The following is a 23,364-nucleotide window of genomic DNA, read 5'->3' on the forward strand; positions in this document are numbered from 1 at the left end:
CCATTTTCTGCCGGGTTTGCAAAGCCACACAGTGAGTGAGGGAAGGAAGGCTGTGGAACGGGGTTCACGACCTGCGTTTTGCCCGTAAGACTTCAACGAACTTTATGCAGCATCGCACAACACCTAAGTTTCCTAAAAAACAACAACAATTTGTTAGCAGCGACACGATGGATCGAACTCGCGCTTCACCAGCGTACTTCCTATCTGCATGCATAGCTGCGTATAAAATGCAACGTTCACGGTCCACCGATGTACTACTTCAAAGCATTCATTCAAAGGCAAAGTTCTAACCACGAAAGAATCCAACAGAGATATCTCATTTGCTTTCCAATTTTTCCAGAGCATGGCCACCTTCGGCCGACACCCAGTGAGCCAAAGGCACATTAAAAAACTGGGTAGCGAGTCCCTTCTAACGGCCAGGATCGCGTTCATTTCTCAACTCATCTACACCCATCGACTGGATAGCGCCCTGTCATCAGCCCACTGATGCCATTTCATCCAGACAACGGTGTCAGCTCTGATGTCTTTGATGTGGATGAGACCGCGGTGCGCGAAGGCTCGCCTCAGGGCTTCTTGTGTTCTCACCATTCGCATCCACACCAGGGACTCCCTCACGTCCGAGTTCGAGTCCTGGGAATAGACCACGGCGGTATATAGCACAGCCACGCGTCGGGAAGACACATACCAACACACTTCCGAAAGACTGGAGTCAACAAAGCGCGGGCTTCAGCTCGAATAGCACACAAGACGCACGTAGGGCAATGTCCGAGCTCAGGGCTGGAAAGCCCTGCCAGCTGATGACTGAGGTTGTCAAAGCCCATCAGCTAGTCGACTTCGCATGGGGTGGATGTTGCCACGGACCGGCGGGTCACCAGAGAGGTCTGGCGCGGCCGGTAGACCAACTCACGAGGGTGGACGTCGGGTCACCAGAGAGGTCTGGTGCGGCGGGTAACCAACTCACCAGGGTGGACGTCGGGTCACCAGAGAGGTCTGGCGCGGCGGGTACACCAACTCACCAGGGTGGGCAGTCGGGTCACCAGAGAGGTCTGGCGCGGCGGGTACATCGACTCACGAGGGTGGACGTCGAGTCACCAGAGAGGTCTGGTGCGGCGGTCGCAAACTCACCAGGGTGGGCCGTCGGGTCACCAGGGAGGTCTGGCGCGGCTGTCGCAAACTCACCAGGGTGGGCCGTCGGGTCACCAGAGAGGTGTGGCGCGACGGTACGGCCAAACTCACCAGCTGAAGTCGATGAAGCTCATCCCCAGCTTCGCATTGACGCTCGCGGACCTCGTTGAGAACCGGTTCGCACCGCCTTGTTGTACCCGGCGCCCAGAAGGTCATCGTGCAGTCGTCTTTCGGACGGCACACAATACCCTGCGTGGCGGACCAGGTACAGGGGGTCACTCAGGCGGACCCAAGTACAGGGGTCACTCAGGCCGACCCAGGTACAGGGGTCACTCAGGCCGACCCAGTACAGGGGTCACTCAGGCCGACCCAGGTACAGGGGTCACTTAGGGGGAACCCAGGTACTGTCCTCGCTATGTGCCCGCGAAGTTGCGCAAACTATTTGGAGACACTATTCCAAAGTTACTCATGTATTCATAATGTTATAATAACGTCATTCAAATCCTGTCATTTCATGAGCCGTGCGGCGAACAAGGCCAAGGAAAATATAGCTGTTGAGCCCTTCATAACCTGACGTTCGTGAACACAATTTCCAGGTACAAAGACCGTCAACTGGCTCGCAACAAAAGTTGTACAAGGTACGATGACACAATCACACAATAAAGTATTGAGGGACATGTACTTAAAAGTAAAACATACTGTTCTAGACGATACCATTTCTCTACTTAGTAAATAACAATAATTATAAGTGAGCTTATTTTATAATATCGGATGCAAGCTTCCATATCTTCAAATATGAAGTGTTCCCTTTAAGGCAATATTGTTCACGTCCGAATACACTACTGCTGATTCCGGTCAAATAAACGTTTACACATGTCTTGGACGGAAGTTACATAATAAAACAACCTATTCGCATTCTCTGCTGATGTGGTAGAAAATTGACTGGGTTACGTCCACCAAAGCTATCAGGAGCGTAGGAAATAGTTTCATAGGAGAAACGTAGAATAGTTGCGTGAATAAGCAAGTCCTGCACGCAAAGGAGTTATAGGCAAAAGATAGACCGAAAGGCATTGAAGGTCCTTTTACGGTGGCGCCGGCATGAAAGCAGGTCTTTCAAATGCAACCTCAAAAGGCTCGTGGCGCCGCCTTAATGAAAAAACAACAGGCAACAAAAGAACTCACCACACGCAAGTAGTGCAGCATGTCAGTTTGAGGGAAATCATGTGTCCGTCTATGTTTGGACGCTTGGGGGGGGGGGGGGGGGGGGGGGGGGGTGGGGCATAGCCAGTCATGTTTGAAGCAAATCGTTTGAGAATGATGCGCGAGCACTTCACAACGCATTTTCCAGGCCTGCTAATGTCACTTAAGACAAAGATACTCCAATGCAACGGTGTGACTGACTGGTATATGTTCCAAAAGACATCTGGTTTATATTATTCATTTGTGTATGTTCCCAAAAGCATTTGGTTGTCTTACTCGTGTGTATCTGTTCCGAAAGACATTTAATCGTATTACTCATTTGTGTATGTTCCAAAAGACATCGGGCTCTGTTCATCTTGTTTGAATTCTGTTTTTTTCACATAATGGGATGATTCATTCTGTTATCATCTCGCTCTTCCCATGCCCATTAAGGCGCCTTACTGAACGGCATGAGGGTAAAGCCTCTTACGTCTATATTCAAGCAAATCTATGCTAATGTTACGGAAGCTGTGCAGGACCCAGACTCTACGACCACTTGCCGCGGCTCGGCTTCGCAAGACCGCGACCTTCACCGTGCCTTCACCAGGCCTTGGCACCACTTGCCGTGGCTCGGCTTCGTAAGACCTGCGACCTTCACCGTGCCTTCATCAGGCCTTGGCACCACTTGCCGTGGCTCTGCTTCATAAGACCGCGACCTTCACCGTGCCTTCATCAGGCCTTGGCACCACTTGCCGCGGCTCGGCTTCGTAAGACCGCGACCTTCACCGCTGCCTTCATCAGGCCTTGGCACCACTTGCCGTGGCACGACCTCACCAGACCGTGATCTTCACCGCCTTCACCGGGCTTTGGCACCACGTGCCGTGGCTCGGCTTCATCAGACCGCGACCTTCGCCGCCTTCATCAGGCCCCGTGACCACTTGCCTTCGAGGTCGGAGTTCACCCTTTTCTTCACCACCGTAATGCACTTTTCTTGCACGCGCTCGTGCCTTCCAGATGCGCTCGGCCTTCAGCGTCCACCGCCTGAACAGTGTTCTGGCGATGGTTTACGCGCGGGATAACAAGGTCACTGGTCCTGCAGAGCCCGCCTGGTAGCGGCCGTCAATCGGCTACATCCCCCGGACGGCCGGGCGACGTCACAGGCAGTGAGTCGGCACAAGCCTCGGGACAACAACGTGCCCGCGCCGCGCGACTCACGACTGCCAGCGAGACGCGAACAGTCACCGGCATGGATTACGCGGGTCTGAGCTGTGGCGCTCAACACGGCGCTTTGGTGATGATCAACCAGAGAGGGCAGAGCAGGCATGCCTTTGTTGATCAGAATATGCAAGAACAACGAGCGGGGGAAGGGACGCGCGCTTCAATCTGCGTGCTTCGATCGTCAATCGGGCTAAATTGGTGCTTCAATCTGCGCAGATGCTGTTTTAACGAGCTCGTGACAAACCACGTGCTACGGATAAAACTTCGAGGCATTGGTTTTCAGGATGTGCGCAAATGTGCGCACAGATTGCTTCATCTATGTGCGCAAACACAGGCCCACATGCATGTCTAACTATCCATCATCCATAAACAGGTCACAACGAGTGCCCACTCTTGTCCACCGCAGCGCACAGAACCTTACGCTGAAGGAAATGTTCCACATTTGAACATATTGAAGTAAGCATCAAATGTAATGAAATAAACTAACTGAAGCAAGCGGCAGATATGAAAAACATTAACTAACTCCTCACTACTGCCATCCTTTTAAGTGGAAAAGACTGTTCCAGAAAACAAAATTTATCTATTTAATAAACATACTCCTCAATACGTCATTGGCTGCGTCATCGCACCCTGCACAGCATTGAATGAGAGCCAATCGACGGCCACAATACCTGGAAACCGTGATCACGAACGCCAGATATGACCGACTCCACAATATATTTGCTCGACCTTGATCACAGCATGGCCAATGGAATGGCATCATTTGAATGACGTTATCGTTGCGTCATGGATGCCTGAGTGACCTTCAGATAGTCTGCACCAAATAGTCTGCACATCTTCGCGGGCGTATAGCTCAGAAAGTAAAGGGGTTTAGGTTTCAATAACAGCAGAACTGTGAAATGTACTGGATGACCTTCGAGATGGCTATTTCTGTTCAAAACCCGATACAAATGCGGCCCACCCCATTTAATACCGTTATCAGTAACTGAGATGCTGAAGGCAGCAGCACTCCTAGCCATGAGATGTGAAAGATAACAAACAAACAAAAAAACGAGTGTAACCATAATTATCAGTAATCACTATGAATGCTGTCAAATGTTTGGGATATTGGCCCTCGCTCCTGCTATGATGAAGCCTTACGTTCAACCTACAAGATATTGCTATATCTCCAGATTTGTTTGATACCTTTTCTCATGAGAACCATTCCCTCTTTCTTCACAATTTACCAATTTCAAAACCGGCTGATCTCGACAAATTCCAAACTGGAGTGAAAAATTTGGCGAGCGCAATACGCGAAATCATTTTCAAAGGCAACTTATTTTGTGACGCAACTTTTGCTACGGATGCCAGCTGACTCTTCTGAATCCATTGGCTTTGCCAGTGTGTCAGTATCAGTATCCGTGTGTTGGAAACCATCCACATGGTGGCTTTCACGGTTTCAGGTCACACAGGCCCGTACGAAAACACACAAAAAAGGTGTGCATAATGATATGAACAACGGTCAAAGAATTAAGACAGACCAATCAACACTTCATTGTTATGGTGTACGGAGAATGAATTGAAATTCCTCTTTGTGTACCTTTTATCCGCTCCATGTTGAAGAAAGAGCAAACGACGGACAGAGATCAACTAAATTATCAACAAAACATGCGTGTTAAGGCAAGAAGAAAGGTACCGCTCATTTAAAGGTCTTTGACAGGATTTAATCTCTCTCCTTGCCAATAATTCGTTCGCCATTCGTTTACAAATCTACCAGTTTGGAAAGCGGCTTACTTTGGTACATTTCGGCTTAAATCAGGCACTAAGAATGTGTATTTTAGGACTTCTCCGTGTAGACGTGCATGTTGACGCTTCTTTGCTTTTGGATCTTTATCACGACCAATTTATGCGCTTCAGACTTGTGTTAAAATGTGTACTACCGCCCTTCATTCCTTCCTCTGCGCGCTCGCAGTTTTTTCTTCCATTTTTGTACTTCTATCTCCGTATCATGGAAAGTTGTGTGTAGTAGTAGAAAGAGATGTTTATAATGGTCGTTTCAGCCTCTTTTTCTCAGCCAGTTACCAGCTGACCGACATGTCGCACAGACTCGCGTTGAGGACACGATCCAGCATGCCTGTCACATACCAAGGTCAGAGTGCTGATTCTCCGCCAACTGAGCTGCAGGAACGGCTATGACAGCATCTGCTAGACTTGACGAAACTGCATAGGATTGGTGTCATCAAGCACCGGTAAAGGTGATTCAAGATGGGTCACATCAAGTCGGTGGCCTCCAAACAGTGACCACGATATTTTCCCAATAACCGTGTGCTGTATGGTGTGCAGAGAAAACGTCGGTGGGTAGCTCTTATCACACTGGACCACATACTGGTAACTGGAAAATGATAGATGGCTCATGTGAAATGTCAATTCGCAATGTCTTACCGTAAATAATGATGTACAATCAGGCCAGAAGGTCCCATATGTTCCCAAATGTGTTTTATTTGTACACACTCATTTGACCTTTTTGACCTTTGGTGCCCCATCTACGTCGATAATTTTGCCGTGAGATGAAATCAAAATAAAGCTGTTGTAGGTGCCAACTTTTCAACACCTGTTAAGTACTAAACCACTCTTCACACCTGCTGGATTTTATCAAATTGCGATATAAAATTTTAGCACTAAACCACTCTTCTAGCCTGTTTGATTTCATCGTATTGTTATACAAAATTCATCATTCGCTGGTTTTTTATTTTGCAACACATTCCTGCAAAAAATGTAACCTTTTGGCGTAGTTTCGATCATGACTTTATCGCCGTCAATTTTTGTTCTTTTGAACTTTTATACGTTGAACATTCCTATGCCAACTTCTATTAATGTTGAGCTGTTTCAATCTGATTGTTGACGTTCTCTCTTTTAACATATTGTTGCGAGTTTCCTTGTGATTCTTACGCGGCCTTGTGCTGGCTGGTTTCCAAACAATTATTTCCTGTTTGTTCGAGCACTGCAGCTTTTGGACATGCTTCTGCAGTGGCAGAGTCTCCACTTACCAGAAAGGAACAGCGATGCGCAGACAATGACGAAAACCGCTCTTGAAACCATGGTGCAGGTTTGTGGACGTTCCCTGCCGAAACACCAAAATAAGCAAGATGTTATCAATGATGGGAGAGGAGACCAACTCGGGGACACTCGGCGCTCTCCGTTTCTACTACACCAGTTCGTCCCGGTGGCTGAGTTGGCTAGAGGCGCCTGCCTTCCGATCCACCCAACCCGTGGCGGGGTGGGTTCGAGTCGCTTCAGACGTTCGCTCTTGACAGGTACGGTCTGCGGCCGGTGGGCAGCGGCCCCCGCGCTAAAGGTCGGTTGATATTAGAGGGCAGGGCGGACCGTAACGAGCATTGCGTTACGTTAAACGTTCGCCATCAAATCCTGCCGTTGCTCGCAATGCGCGATCGGACGACAGAGGTCAGGGCTCGCACAACAAGCACTACCTAGCGTGAGCTCTGATCCCAGGAATTCATCCCAATCAAAGAGTTGGGATCGATCTTTAAAAACTGCTTATAAGGTGATGTTAATATGGGCCTCCGCGCAAACGAGTGAAAACAAAAGAGGCCGTTTTGTTGTGGGCGGAGTAGCGGACGGCGCTCCACAGAAGCTGTTTGGTCCTAGGCATCGGTTTGAATGGTCCCAACGCCCGATCAAGAAGTCCCGTTTCGGTTCAAAGGGCCCTACATAACCAAGACTTCAGTAATATTGTTCAGGATTCCAAGGCTGCGGGCTCCAGAGGACAAATCAGGTTCTCAAACTCCTAGACCCTGAGATACTTAACAACATCGAGGATGGATCAGACATATCAATATCTCTGTACTATATCTCACAACACTTCGAACAACACAACCAGGCTTAACCGACAGAGGTTCCAGACATTGCGCGCTCACTGGTCGAGATCACTGCAAAACCCTATGAGTCAGCTCACGCGAAAGCACACCAGACGTGAACTGCAAAGAAGCAAGCCGTACTTCTTCCAGGCGCCAGTGGCCTCACAATATCGGGAACTCGTGATTGATCCACGTTTGCACTGCCAAGACGGTCAATGGGGCCTTTTAAAATGGATGTATGAAGCCAATTCACAGGTATGCAATAATAACAAACTTTATGACACTCATTTCAGTTCATGACACTATCAGACCTTTGTTGGCCAAGTAACTTTGGGTTGGACGACGTTCTGAAACATTTGAGAGGGTTCCGAGACGGCCAACCACATCTACAAGAGGTAAACTCACTACGATAAAGCCTGTGGTTCGATAAAGTACATGTCTAACAATGCCGCCCTGCTGGGACGGATACAAGCGGGTATCTAGTTGAGCGGAGGAGGCAGGGTGACAGACTGATTCATTGTAAGGGAAAACTCACAATAAGCACCGATATAAAAGCTATACGCTAAACCAGGAAACGTAGTCGCGTCCAGCATGTACGGAATCTGTACCGGTCCTAAGTCCTGCATTGTGCATGCACTGACAGGCGTGCCGTTTAGAACAATCAACGCGGGGCTAAACGGGATGGATTTCGGAAAACATTATTTCAGCTGACGAGAGCGGACCTCCTTTCCTTATTTCCCGCAGCACTGATCGAGCCACTTCAGGCAGGCCTCGACCAGCGCTGGTCAACTCTCGAGGACACTATCCACCACCGGACCGCAGACCATTGTGGGCGGATGAGCCGAATCAGCGCCGCTCCAAACGCAGTTCTGCGGACTAGACCACGCGCTCGTGGCCGGGTCAGCCAGCGTTCATGGTGGCGCCTGTGGCCGAGCCAGCCAGCGCTCATGGTGGCGCCCGTGGCCGGGTCAGCCAGCGCTCGTGGTGGCGCCCGTGGCCGGGTCAGCCAGCGCCCATGGTGGCGCCTGTGGCCGGGTCAGCCAGCCTCATGGTGGTGCCCGTGGCCGGGTCAGCGCTCATGGTGGCGCCCGTGGCCGGGTCAGCCAGCGCTCATGGTGGCGCCCGTGGCCGGGTCAGCCAGCGCTCATGGTGGCGCCCGTGGCCGGGTCAGCCAGCGCTCATGGTGGCGCCCGTGGCCGGGTCAGCCAGCGCTCATGGTGGCGCCCGTGGTCGGGTCAGCCAGCGCTCATGGTGGTGCCCATAGCCGGGTCAGCCGGCGCTCATGGTGGTGCCCGTGGCGGGCTCAGCCAGCGTTCATGGTGGCGCCCGTGGCCGGGTCAGCCAGCGCTCATGGTGGCGTCCGTGTAGCGATCTTGGTCTTCAGCCTCGCCTGGCAGTTCCTGAGAAACAACCACCCTGAGGAAGGCTATGAGGCATTAAGCACCTCCCGGGATATCCCCACAGCTAGTCAATAGTCGTCACAAATCCGACGAAAAAGTTACTCCCAGATTCTGCAGCCAGGCACGCAAGCGCAGCAAAGAGAAAGGTGGTTGTCAAAACCTAGGAATTCCGGAATTACTTTCTCCACACACAGTAGCATGCTGAAATGCGCGGCGACGGCCCTACGCAGTTTCTGCTGAATAAGCTGGCGTAGAGCCGGCCGCCCTTAGAATGCCAAAACGTATTGCGCGGCTGCAACACTTATGACGTCTTTGATACTTCTGCTTCATAAGACACACTCTCATAACAAAGGACCGTCGGATAAGTAGTATACGTAATTTGTTCTGAGTAAATGATTAACTCACCGGGCTGAGGTGAGTCGTTTGCAGCTGACAATAAATCCATAGGACTGCGTTCTATTTTCGGAAGGAAGCTCGTGCGATAGCGTTTAATAACGATGCAGGTGGCAAACCTCAGATCTGCGGTCTCCGACACTCGCTTTTCTAGGTTCCTGCTGGCGGCCCAAGGCCATCGTTCGCCACCGCGCCGGCGGAACACCGATAGTTTTTGGTTTCTGCCATTAGAGGGCAGAAATGGAATAAGCCCTTGGTTCCCGGTATGTTTAAAAATGCATAATACTGATTGAGCGATTAGTAGGTCCATTTCAACAAGGCGAGCAAACTGACCCTGACTCAAAGTCGATTGTTTCCAGTAAAATTCCTCTCAGCAATGTGAGAATAATAGTGCTTGTTTTGTATATATTTTCCGGATAACGCATGTTTGCTATTACGCGCCGTTGGTTTTTAATGCATTCTCGAACGACTTGAAGCAGGAATATAGCGTAATACTATTGTAGTTTTGCCACCGAGCGTAACATTAAGGCCCACACAAAATGCAATTCAGCGTTAGAAGGGGTGCTCCTCGTTAAAGAGCGTCCTCTACGCCACTGGTTCTTACGTCCAACCGAGGAAATGAAAGGTGGCTTTGGACCCGATGACAACAGAACACGAACTGTGACTCAGTGCAAGCTTGCAAACTAAAGTTGTGCCAAGGTAGCCCGTTGAATACGACGCGCTCGGGTGGGGCGGTCAATTGGTCCGACATATCACACAGTAAGAAAGGTACAACATTGTTGTACAAGGGTACAACATTCAAAAACTGTTCGGTTTCGGCCACGATATGATCGTCGACCTAGATGCCTAGCTATGACCTAGCTATGACCTAGCTGCATGAATGTTACTGAAATTGGTTGTTATCCTAACGTTGACTAGATAGGACAGAACTGTTGCCTTTCTCCTCGCAGAATAACAAGGAGAAAGGAAAGCTAGATGCATTGTTGCTTTGGCTACATGTCTTTATTGAAACGAATATTGGTGATGATATTACTGATACTAGTGATCTTCCATATCCGCTGATACTCATATCTTTCTTTACCTTTCCCTGGTTGTTGTAAAAGGCATAAGGCTTACAGCGCTGTATTATCTATATGCATTATGTGCACGCACACACACACCCGCAACTGCACTTAACAACTTGCCCTCTGCTTATTGTTTATTTGTTCTTGTCTAAGCCTTTGTTGCCGCACTAACCTTGGAGTTGCCCAAAGAAATGTCTTTAATAGCAGCCATAGTCTGACGTTCAATCACTAAAGGTCCATTATTTTAAAATACATATCTTATTGTTTGCACCACAAGATCAACTATTCCACGGTCTCCGTCTATGCCAAGTTTGACGTGGCCACGCCGCACTGTTAAAATACTACTTTGGAAAATTGTGAGAGGGTTGAATGAGCCTGTCCGCACTCGAGCACATGCTGAAATGCGACAAGACCAATAATAATATGGGTTTTAGGGTCAGTTTTAAGAATGCGAACAGCCTGATTTGTAAATAAGGAAATAATAACGGTGACATTATCTTGTGTCGGCATTTTGCACTCGGTATAGCAACTCTAACTTTGTAGTTACTTTTTGCCCGCTGGCTCACAGCAGTTGTCAAGCGATATTGGAAATCCCAGGCCGGTGGTGTCATTTGCCCAGCGTGCATATTTGAAAATGACAGGAGGTTTCAACCACTCCTTCTCGATCTGCTTCCTCTTAATATGAATTAGGAAGATCCTGCTCTGGATCAAGAGACCCTGTTTTGTGCTAAGGTTGGGGATTACTGGTTTTGAAGGCCTCCCTTATGAATCGGAATGTCTCTGATCCGGATTAAGAGGCTTCCTCTCTAGATCCCGAGGTCCCTGTTCTGGATCAGGAGGTACATTTAGGCATCAGGGGACTTCCTATTCCCAAAGGCCCATCCTTTGGATCAGGAGGCTCTATGGTGGGCCAGGGAAACCGCTCCTGGAATTGGCGGCCCCTTATTCATACAGCAGGTCGTGGTCGTGACAGCTAGAGTAAGACGTAAAACCGTAGCAGGTCATGTTTGATCTGCACTCCGATGCACACGTTTTTCGCTCCCCCCCCCCCCCCCTCTCCCCCCTCCAGTCCCTAAGACATATTGACTGTTGCGCTATGTCCCAACCGAAGGAATTTGGGGGGTTGAGCCTATAATGATGCTTGCTGGAATGACACATGCCGTTTTTCCTGTGAAACTGTCAGTCTGTTTCCACCACACTGAGAGGGAGCACCGCACAATGACACAGGCTGTCAGTTGTCTGCATGACCTCCGTCACTTTGAAGCCCGCATCTTCTCCTGAACTATCTTCGTCGATCGGCGGACGAGCAGCTCGAGAAACAAAGGGTGTGGAGCGTTTCTACCGACAAGAGCAGTACGCCGATGTCTCCCTGTGATTGGTCCGTATATGCTGCGGATTTATCCATTGCTCATATCACAGTTCGGGTATTTCCCGACATGTGGAAAATGCTGTGCGCGTATCATCCTAGAATCAGGTGCTCCAACTGTATCATTTATCAGAATGCCCATATCACTCTCAAGCGTGCTATCCAAAAACTTTCTCTAACACCTCAGTGGTTGATTTGCACCTGGCGTTTCTCAAAATGATCATCGAAGCCCATGTGTTTCCACATATACCTTTCTGTCTATACGTAAGGGGTGGTGCGATCAAGATCCAGGTGCAGATAATTCCCAAACAATAGATTTTGCCGCCAGGACCTGTCTTAGCATAAACCGCAGCCTGCATCTATACCGGCTCTGGAATCTCCAGGCTGTCTCCGGATTGATGACCTGGTTAAAGAGAGGGACGTGCTGAAAGTGTTACAAGCCTTAAGAGGCAAAGATCGCCTCCAGCTGTCCGATCTCTTTTTAAGCGACGCCACTCAGAGAGGACGCGCCCTCTGTGTCAACGTCTCTCCACCTGTTGAGGTGCTATTGGAGGCTAACAAGCGAGTCTCTCCTTAGCGTCTGGCATCTGACATTTGTCGTCCGTGGCTTCTGGGAACCTTCTGCCTCCCACCACGACTGTACCTCCATCTCTGACTTTTAACGATCAAAACCGGTATTTAAAACGGCAAGTGTTAGGTCCTGCGACTTACTTTACGCACGCACAAGTAGCCGGTGTGATTCTTTGTTACAGTTATGTACGTGTGTGATCTTTGCCGTTCAGTGCGAATTCCATGCACTTACAATTATTTTCTTTCATCTTTGTGTGTGTGCGCAGGGTTTTGATTACATTCCGCTTTAAATCAAGAGCATTTATAGATCGCTTCGAGGACTCCGCAATTATTGCATGGCATCGTGTGATGCATTGTATTTGACCGTTCTGTATTTTTATCTGTTTCTATTTTGCAGTGTAACATTTTACATTTTTGTTCGTAATAATATCGCATTTTGTAGTAAATTTCGCAGCATCGACTTTTATCTTATTTTTGCAGTGTGTCGTGACGAGTGAGTAAGTAATGTACCGAACCCGGCCCAGCGAATACTGTAAGCCACTTCATAGATAATTTTAGAGCGAACAAATACAAACTAAACAAATTAAGTGATTCGAAATTTCTGATACAGACTCGTGTTTATCTTTGACTATGTAGTTAGGTTTTCGTAATGCACGGCAAACGACCGTTAGCACCGGCATATTAATGGGGTCATCCCTCTCTCATCCTCAGTCAGGCCAGTATGAAGCAGGTAGCCGAAGCATCCAGGTTCTGCTCAGAAGAAAACCTGTGGCCTCCACGTGCCAACTTGCGAAGTCCACGAAACCATGCAACTGATTTCAAATAAATATTTGCTCACGGTGTTCAACATTCGGTTGTTCAGTTACTAATTACAGCATCACACTTAAAAGAAACTGCTGTTTCTTAATTGCGCGGACTAATTTTACACCTAATTTTTATTAAGCCAGAAATAAATTTTGCTAATAAAAATGCCTGCCGCGCAAGGTTACCTTTAAAACGTGATAACATATAACTTGCCTCAAATCGGTTATTGTGACGTTTATCCCACTGGTTTCAGTGATCCAAAAACTACAATTTCATTCGCCTCCACTGACGCCAGAAATGACAGAATAGCGAGCTTCAATCTACCCAACACAGGGCATTACAGTAGCGCCGATTTTCAGGAGTGTGTGCAGATTGCTGTGAGTGTACACTTGCCCTCTTCTGGTCCAATTCAAGACGCTCTTTGAAAAGTTTCTCCCAGGAACTTACAGAAGGGAAGAGAACATACAGCAAGGGAGACAAGCTCTCACCACTGAGGGAATTCTCCATTTTGTTTAGGAGACATCTTGATTAAATTTTCCCGCTGCTCAAACTCGCGACGCCGCCATAGGCACAGTAGTTTTGCCATGACCGGGGGTCGGACGGGCCCAAAACAGACAAAATAAAAGGCATCACATCGCGAATAATCCCTGGATCCTGGACCAGGGTCTTGGTGTATTTGGGGGGCTTACGAAATCCAATGTTTCTTACCCAGAACAGATGAGTATCTTAATTGATAGCCTGCTTTGCTTTTATCTGTGTGACTAAATTCCCTTTTGGCCTTTTGTTCAGTTGACTTTTATATTTTATTTTTATACTCTTAACTTCTTGCATCTTGGCTTTAACGAATTTTTTGCTTTCATCACTTTGTATTATCCTTTCAATATCTCTTCAAACATTCTTGCCGTTTAAATTTATATCCTTTAATTTCTTTTCTTTTACCTTGTTGTCCTGCAACCGATTACAGCCATGGATATCCTCATTGATGGCCACGGGACAGTTCATTCACAGCCCCGCCGGCTGGTTGTCAGTATGACAGTTTGCCAAGAGCGCCCGTAAGTTTGATGCGAGTGTCTGGCAGGCTACCAAGGTCACCATCCATCGGTCGTGCCGGGGAGGGCAGTGCGTGACCTGGAACGGCGTTCCCCAGACAACACCAAACGTCACTCTTCACTGAAGGACGCCGCCACACCACGCCGACGCCGGCTTTTCCAGGCATGTGGCCAGCATGGCACCACAAAAACACAGCTGAGGTTAAACAGGAACGTCACACACACCGGGCCCCGAGGGAGCCGAGTCGCACCCTGACAATGGACGCATTACTTGCATATTAAACACGCCCGGCCCGGACGGCCCACTCGCACGAGACAATTCCCGACGCAGCGGCGTTAATACCGCTCAGGTTCGCGCGCGCGCCGTGGTTTGCACGATCGTGCGGGCCCCAGCGGGCACGTGAGGTAGCACATACGTCCTGAGCATCCGGGGACGTCACGGGGCGGTGAGGGCAGACGGCCCGCCGCGGCGTTTATAGAGCAGCTCGTGACGCTCGATGGGCCAAGCGGATCAGCTTGTTTACGTGTCCGACGGCGAGATACGGCGTATCAACGGCCGAGGGTAGGCGCAGCTTTGCACACCAGGCTGACCCAGATATGCGGCGGACGATCAGCACACAACAGGCGGCCGGCACGGACTGTCGGTCAGCACACGCGGTCAGTGAGCAGGGCCCGACTGAATGGTCCGAAGGAGTGGCCAGAGGCCCTATGAAGGGCCCGCAGCCCCAAGTCCGGGCCGCCAGAATTCAGCGTACCTCTTGCACTGATCGGAGGCCCCTGGGACAGCGTCCCTATTTAAGTCAGCTGACTGAGACTAACAATACCGAACAGCCGGTTCCGTGCCGGTCTGAGGCCTAAGGACCCCTTTCGCGGGCAGGGGCAAAGCAGTGGCCTGAAAATGTCGATCAAGGCCTTCATGATAAAAACATGACCAAAAGGCCTTCTACATTGGCCCGGGCACCTAAACTAATGAAGAACCCCAGTGCTAGTCAGTGACCACAGTCCCTAGAAAGGGACCATGTGTCTGCAATAAGCCCAGGTCGGCAAGGAACGCATTTGCTGACAGGGATCACAGATGGGGCCCTATATGTTAACGCGTGGTCGGGTTGGGGTCAATTCGACCCCCCTCAAAGGTTTTTCCGGAATGATTTCCGAACGGTACGGCGAAGCCGCGCCAAATTTTGCATGCCCGTAAACAATTGAATAGCGGATCGTCTGATAATAGCAGTTTAGATGTACCTTGTGAGGTCGCTGACCTATGGCAGGTCAAAGTCAGGTCATGGTTTCAGCGAAGGCACGTTCTAGGGAATTGCTCAATCCGCTCAAACAACGGGGTGTTAGACGAGGCCATACATCTCTGAGATACTTTCTTAGGCAACACACCAATTGAATAAACAAATAGCATTGACCTAGGGTCAGTTATGAAGGTCAGACCAAGGTCAAAGTCAACCTGTTTTGCTACCCTCGTGCTTGCTGTATTGGCTGGTTTCTGGTGCTCATTTCGAAAAAAATATTGATAGCAGGAACCGCATTATACACCTTCCATGAACTTCTTATCGGTCAGAATGGGTCACTAACCTAGAATGACCCAGGTCAACATTTTGTTTTTAGAAACATACTGCCTAGCGTAATCTTTGTCGCTTATCCAAATGCACAACTCAAGCATTCCTATATCATTTTGGTCATCATGACCTTTGAAAGGTCAAACAAGGTCACTGACCTCATCTGAGCATGTGACATTTTCCTCAGCGTAGTTGGCTAGGTTCTAGGGGCCCTTTGAAGATCAGTCTGGAATTTGTCATTGTTTGACCTTATCTGACCCGAAGGTCATAACCTACGAATTTGAAACTCTGACCTAAGTGAGTTCACATACAGGCCAACACACCCTGTGAATTTGGTCTCTCTGGCTCTCTTAGTTCCCGAGATCTCAGGAAGGGAAGTCAAACTGACCCCTCTACCTGAGCGAAGGGTATCCAACCGGCCACCCAGGCGCGTGTTAAAAGGTCGAACAAGGTCACTGATCTTAACTGAACGTGTGACAGTATTAATAGGCAAGCTTCCTAGGATCCAGGGGGCATTTGGAGACCAATCGGGAATTTTACCTTGTTTGACCTTATTTGACCCGAAGGTTAAGGCCTAGGAGCCTCAAACTTTGACCTAAGAAATTTTATGTACAGATCAACACACTATGTGAATTTGGTGTCTCTAGCTCTCTTGGTTCCCGAGATCTCAGTGGGAGGGGTCAAATTGATCCCCCCCCCGTCGAGCGAAGGGTATCCAGCCGGCCACCCGTGTGCGCGTTAAGAGGGCTCTTGCGCTGGTCCAGTCCCTATTGACAATATAATTATATCTGAGAAATGACAAAGAAAGGGTTCGCATTCACAATGAGACAGCGGAAAGGCCCTGTGTCAGTCAGAGGTCCCAGTACCGGCGAGGGATCCTCCACTCCGTTTCAACCAGAACTCCATAAGACCTGTGCCTTGGTACCATTTATTGGACTCCCTTTGCTGGTAAATGCCAAGTTTTCATTCATGAGGAGCCTGCTCCGATCCGCTGCTGGGTGTCCCAGACAGAGGGCCTGGCGCATCAGGGAGGGGCCCGGTTATGATATATCCGTCTGGGGTCTCCGTGCCGACCACAGGCTACTGTACTCGCAGCGTCAGAATAGCAGCCGTTGGGGACCACACGCTGGTACGAAATGTCCTCCAGCTCCTAACCAAAAAGCTCCTAGCCAAACATTTTACCTGTACAATTTCAAAGTTGATTATCTAAACGGAATTAGACGCTACAGCGACACGAGCAAGAGAGGTCGCGCCATTGCGTCTTGCGTGTATGGTTGTGTGCATGAAAATCAGTCTCGAGTACCAATCTTATAACTGCACACGCAGATTATATTGTTCGGGACACCCTTTACACGCATACCACATGACTTCGTAAAACGCTGCGAAGTACCAATTCGCGATGCGCGATCATTTTCGCACGCCCGTTGACCGCTGCTGGGTGTTGCTGCGAGGTTCCGTGTTCGGTATCCTAAAATAGCGTAACTGCGATATCTCCGTCTCGACCCCTCACGATGCACCTCACGGAGGGGGCGACAAGAGATCACATGCAACGCGACAACGGCTCTTTTCTCACTCACAGTGCTTACTCGATGCACTGGAATTCTATTAACTGCACTTGAAACAAAAAACTCAACATTCTGGACGCATTAGTAATTTATGATCACACACCACTTCTAAGCACACAACTGAATCAAAGAGAAAAATCATGACATTCTTGGGTTCTTGGCGTTCATATGGCGTTCTTGTGCCATCCAGCGACAGGTTTTAAAACAACCTATAACTGAAGTGACATCTAGCGGCAGGAAATAAAACTTTTTAAGATGTGATAACTGGATGCTGTGAACGATATATGCTACAAGCTATGACGTTGCGAGCTTATATACTATGATCGCCGATAACGGGCACGGAATGGGACGCATTTTGGATGTTATGAACGCTTGGTGTTACGATCTTGGATGATATCAACACTGGAAACCGCGATCTTAGATGTTTTGGTGCTATCCGGTCGTTCTACTTATTCAGAAGGTATGCTAGCTGGGCGTCGTCCTCCGTTGGTGAACTGGTTGCCGCTGAGACTAATAAGTGGCATGTGTAGGTATGTCTCACCTAACCTGGAGGCTCAAAATGTTAGATAAAGTGCTCATGCCCTTCAGGTACGGAGGCCAGAGGCGATTTTGAGCCCTGCGATGTGGTGGTACTCATGAATTATCAGCCAAAATAATTGCGATATGGTTCAGAACATGATAAGCCTTGGATGTTCTGATCTGCATGTAAAATTACCTTCCAACAGGCAACAAGCTATGCATCTCGAATATCTCAGCATACCCTGGTTTATTACAACTTGTTGCACTTTTCACAACGGAGGTGAACAAAACTCTTCAATTCAAGATCCCTGGATGGACCAAATTTGCTGTCAAATTCTAAAACGTCCTGAATGTGGAAGCAGACCGGCACCAATTCATTTGATACATTTGCAGTAAGGCGGACTAGACCGGATTGGGTTGAAAAGTCTGTGAAAGCGGGTTTGATTACGGCAGATTGGGTCTAAGCTAGCCGAACTTCACTGGACCGCATCATGAACATTTAACCCGTGAAATGTTCTTGTCACTGAGCTCGAAGGCTTGTCAAACCTCAGATGTGCATAGCCCGTCCCAGCTACGAATCCGCGGCTACCACGGACTCGGTCCCTGTCTGGACGGTTCATGAGTCCACGGCCGTGGCCGGACTCGGTCCTCGTTCAGACCCGCCTGCCGCGCGCCTGCCCAGGTGGCGCCGAGCCATCCACACCGAAAGTCAGTTGACATCGGTCGCCCGGCAACAGCTCGTCTCGCAGGCTGGCCTTGACTGTTTTTGTTTGGTCTGGGGTCGTCCGCGCTGTCGGGTGGTAGCGAAGGACACCAGGATGGGCATTTGGTGGTCACGCGCATGGTGGGACGGTGCGTGGCGGCATGGCGTAAGGCTTGGCGCTCATTGAACACGCGCATGACAGTCACGAGCTGCGGATCTCGGCTGCGCTGATGTAACGAAACCACCAAGGACTACGTACATGTCACGGCCGGCGCGAACTCCCCAGCCAGGGATGCAGTAAGCGCAGCCACCTTCCGACTTAACATAATGTTAGTATCACATAATGTTTCTGAGAAATGAGTTGCGACAGCCGGCAGCTGGCCTTGACAGATGACGTTTCGTTTACATTTTGGCTACAGTTACTTCTGGGCAGATGCGGAATGGGGAACAAAAAATCAGCTGATCCGGCATTGTTTTAACCCAACCAGTCGGCGCCCCCCGGGCCATGAGAAGGCGCCACGCTCACTGCTTCGACCCCCTGTCTAGTCATGATGCATGTGAACCGCCCCGTTCAGGGCATGTGTACTTAAACGATAGCCAGACGACGCCACCGGGCAAAGGATACGATACGTCACGGATCACGTTAATGGCCGAAGTTCATGGCTTCGTCCGTCTTGTCCTGTCGGGTGTCCGACGCACGTACCTCTCCGATGGGTGTCGTGGGCCTGATCTTCACCTCGGTCTGCGCCGCGACGACGGCCGGTCACGGCGGCCGCAGTCCTACAGGATGCGCGCGCCTGTCGCTGGCGTCTGTGGCACCCCGCATCGGACCACGCGCCCCCGCCGGTCGCCGGGCCCCTCCCACCAGTATCACTCGATAAACGAGCAGATGATTCGCCGGGGCCGTCGCGAGCGTCCGCCGGAGCCGAGCGGAGATCCCGATTAGCGGCGTTGGAGTGCATGCACGGAACACTGGACCAACACAAAAACAGCAGCCCCGCGGAAAAAGCTGTCCACAGGACGCTCCGCGTCCTGTCGAGCCTGCTCGAGATACAGATTCCAAGCTTACGCCGCGCAGTTCTCGCGGAGTCCTAATGATGCGCGCTGCCGGTTTGGTCTGGTCGGTCTGGTCGGTCTGCCGGCAACAGATCGGCCGCGTCAGGGACGCTAGCGTCTGTTCGTTATCGCCGTCGTGGTCTGGTATGCCGGTCTGCGTACTTCCGTTTATTACGACCGAACTGCTGTTGGATAATTATGAGGACCAGGGTCATGCTGGTGAGGACAATTTCTAAGAAACAGATGATGCTGACGCATTGGTCACTGTGGATTTATAATCATTGTCGTTTCAACGGTGTGATGGTTACCAGCTTGATATGGACGGAGCTTTTTAACCCGCCAAACCACCAAATCTGACCTGGCATCTGACCTGGCTTCATGACATCATCTTATGGTTTTTGGCACAATACATACGTCTTAGTCGTTAAGTGAGATGCGTTTTGACTGGATGCTCTGGCACGGACCTTGCTTATATAATCGGAATGCACCATTATAAAACGGACACCAGATGCCAGCCAACGCTGACAACGCATGTGGTGTCTTCCCTCATGACACACGTGATCAAATGGCGCGTCTTACTCACACTTTTACCCAACAGAAGGCCTTTGTGTGTGTGTGTTTATGTATCAAGACACTTACCACAAACCTGCAAGGCTAGCAGGTTTGTGTTTGTGAGTTGATTCAGATATTTTGCGTTGGGGGGGGGGGATCTTTTCTTTTTGCCGGATATTAATAGCTAAGGGATTATCCTCGTAGTTCTGGCGTACAGAACGCAAATGGTCACATACTGGAGTCCCATGAGTTGCGCATTTTTACGTTCGGTATGTGCTCGTAAAAACGTAGCAGAGTGCTGTTTTTTATTCGCCAACATGCGATACACTTTCTCTGCTGCTCTCACATCAAACACACTGTGCGGTGCACTGCACCAGACGCCAGACATTTTTCTTTCAAACCTGGCATGCATGCGTTACAATTTCACTGACCAGGTGGTCATACAAGTTGTGAAAAGGCCGTCCGAACTAGGCTTCTTTTCAACGTGTTGTGGTTTGGCCATGCTACTCGGAACATTAAGATCCTGCTCTTTGACAACGGATTTGACCTTCACAGCCAAAGCTTCATTCGCGTAAGACTACAGTCAGATAGCCGTCCAGGGATATGTAAAGTAAGTAGTGGTGGGTGTGTAGGGTAAGTTTAGTAAGGCAGCGGCTCAACTTATGATTATTTCACCGATCCCGCTGGGAAAGATAATGATACTGAGCTCGCTGGTGTTGGCGTCTTGCTGATATTGATGTTCTTGTTGGCATTTGTTGGCCGACTTCCTAATTGAAGGGAGCCCGTTTTGGTGTTTGGGGTTCGCCCCCCCCCCCCCCCTCTCTCACCCGACTTGAACATAGCTTCCGCGCCCTAGATAGGCCAGTAGAGGCAAGAGAGACAGAGCAAGGTAGGACAGCACCGGCCTACCATACTACCGGTAACCAAACGCCGCCGGCGCATAGGACCCAAGATGCCCAAAACTATAGTTTGCAAAACTGCCAGCAGGTGGCAGGATCAACCGCTTTCACTCCCCCTTCTCCCATTCTGCATTTTATCTGAGAAGGGTACTCCTGCTCGTGCGTGGCCTTGATCTAGAAAGCCGTCTCGTGACACGTGATGTCTGCGTATTTTAACATGATTCACGAAGCAGGTGCACTCTCTTCAAAGCTGCGATTACGGGCGCTGACGGTTTTAGTACTATGCGCGGACTGATCCTAACCATTCAAAGAAACATGCCTCTTGTCATTCGCAATGCTTTCCTCATTCTTGCTTCACCCTGCATTCTCACAATCCCACGTTTACCCCGGGCAATGACATGCGCCAGTCATGGTGGGTTATGTGCCCCGTTCGAGAGCCGAGCACATACCCCGTAACGAGGTCGTTGTGCAGGCTTAGTACCCGGCGAAGGGTCCTCAGGTGCATTCAGGTTAGGCCCATTCACTTTCCACATTCACATCACGTCCACATCCACATCACGTCCACATCCACTTGTATTTATCCCATGGGATTATGTGGTCATTACTGGCCGAATGAGCTGCGATGCAAACCAAACAAACATGATTATGTCCAGTCAAAAACAAAATTAGTGTTGTTTTTCCAATCCAAAGTTTGATAATGGGGAGAGAATGAGAAGAATTGGCCTCCCACCATAAGGTGTTTAAGTCGTGGAGAAAACCGTTTTGGTAACTGATTTCTGCAATCAACCCCTTTTCAAATGGCACAACCTCTCCCCCAACCCGAGGGCAAATTGCGTCACATGGGGAGAAGTTGCATTGATGTTCTTCATCCGTCGTGATTGCGACTAATGAATTGCGGCGATTTTTATTAGTAAGTGTTTGCTTTGCGTTTACCTTGCCACTTCGGTTTCGGGTCGCTCAGGAAGGAATCGAGAATCGGCACAGTTACTGTAAGTACGATTTATTGTCTTGATGTCAAGAAGTCGTAGCTATCGTGTCAGTCAACTATTGACAATAAATTAGTCAATGACAGCTAGCCAACAAAGATGGGACGACACCACCGTCTGGCATCTTGTAAAACAGCTCGCTCCACCTCGAAACGCTGGCTATCAGACACTAAATGTTTCGGCACATGCAGCACACATATTCTTCCACGAACGAAGTATATCACGAAGTGCGAAGTTGTCATCACGAAGTACTTGTGCCAACGGTTTGGGATGCCTTCACGACCCTGAAACAAGACGTAAAGCTCACATCCAGCCCGATGCATAACCTGCCCAGGGCTGTCCACGGTGGCCGACCTTACCACCCTCTATTCCGAACCTTGACCGGACCGACACCGAACCAGATCAACGCTGGATCTGACCAAACTCTGACAGGATCAACAACCGGATCTGACCAAACGCTAACAGATCAGCACCGGATCCTGACCAACACTGACAGGGCCAACACTGGATCTGACCAAACGGCCGACAGGACCAACACTGGATCTGACCAAACGCTGACAGGACCAACACTGGATCTGACCAAACGCTGGCAGGATCAACACCGAATCTGACCAAACACCAACAGGATCACAGCGGATCTGACCAAACGCTAACAGGACCAACACTGGATCTGACCAAATGCTGACAGGATCAACACCGGATCTGACCAAACACTAACCGGATCAACACCAGATCTGACCAAATGCTGACAGGGCCAACACTGTATCTAACCAAGCGCTGACAGAACCAACACCGGATCTGACCAAACGCTGACAGGATCAACAACGGGATCTGACCAAACGCCGACAGGACCAACACTGGATCTGACTAAACGCTGACAGGACCAACACTGGATCTGGCCAAGCGCTGACAGGATCGACACCGGATCTGACCAAACGCTGACAGGACCAACACTGGATCTGACCAAACGCTGACAGGATCAACACCGGATCTGACCAAACGCCTACAGGACCAACGCTGGATCTAACCAAACGCTGACAGAACCAACACCGGATCTAACCAAACGTTGTCCAGACCAGCCGACAACACTGAATCCGAGGGCATCGCCGCTCCTCGCCCACACCGGGGCTAATCGCTTCCGTTCCGGTCGCGGAGCAGCCGAACGGTCCTTGTGCTGGCGCGGCGCCGCCCACCTCCATCCATTAACTGCTGGCCCTCGGCCCGGCTGAATTGGTGACAGATAATGACGGGTAATTGGAAGCGAAGACGCACGTGCGGCCACCAATTACCCTCCCCTCCAGCCTTCAATGCTCGGCTGGATCGACGCTGGAGGAGCGAACAGGGGACAACGTGACTCGGCAGGAAAGCGTAGACATAGGGTGGCGAGAGTGTACCTTCAGATACTTCGTAGTTGTGGTCGTCTCCCGATTACATTCATGACAATCTCTGCGGACATGGCTCCAGAGAGAGAGAGAGAGAGAGAGAGAGAGAGAGAGAGAG

General features: G+C 49.8%; 1 long non-coding RNA gene across 1 annotated transcript; it reads right to left on the reverse strand.

Moving 5' to 3' along the window:
- Positions 1-1,326: 1,326 nt before the first annotated feature.
- LOC119093093 (uncharacterized) lies at positions 1,327-19,191 on the reverse strand. Its single transcript, XR_005093596.1, has 3 exons — positions 19,075-19,191; positions 6,549-6,622; positions 1,327-1,374 (listed from the first exon to the last, which is right to left on the reverse strand). It is a non-coding gene; the product is annotated as an uncharacterized LOC119093093 (long non-coding RNA).
- Between the last annotated feature and the right edge of the window lie 4,173 nt (positions 19,192-23,364).

Source organism: Pollicipes pollicipes, unplaced genomic scaffold (genome assembly GCF_011947565.3).
Source record: "Pollicipes pollicipes isolate AB1234 unplaced genomic scaffold, Ppol_2.1 Scaffold_4002;HRSCAF=4701_pilon_pilon_pilon, whole genome shotgun sequence".
Taxonomy (NCBI): Eukaryota; Metazoa; Arthropoda; class Thecostraca; order Pollicipedomorpha; family Pollicipedidae; genus Pollicipes; species Pollicipes pollicipes.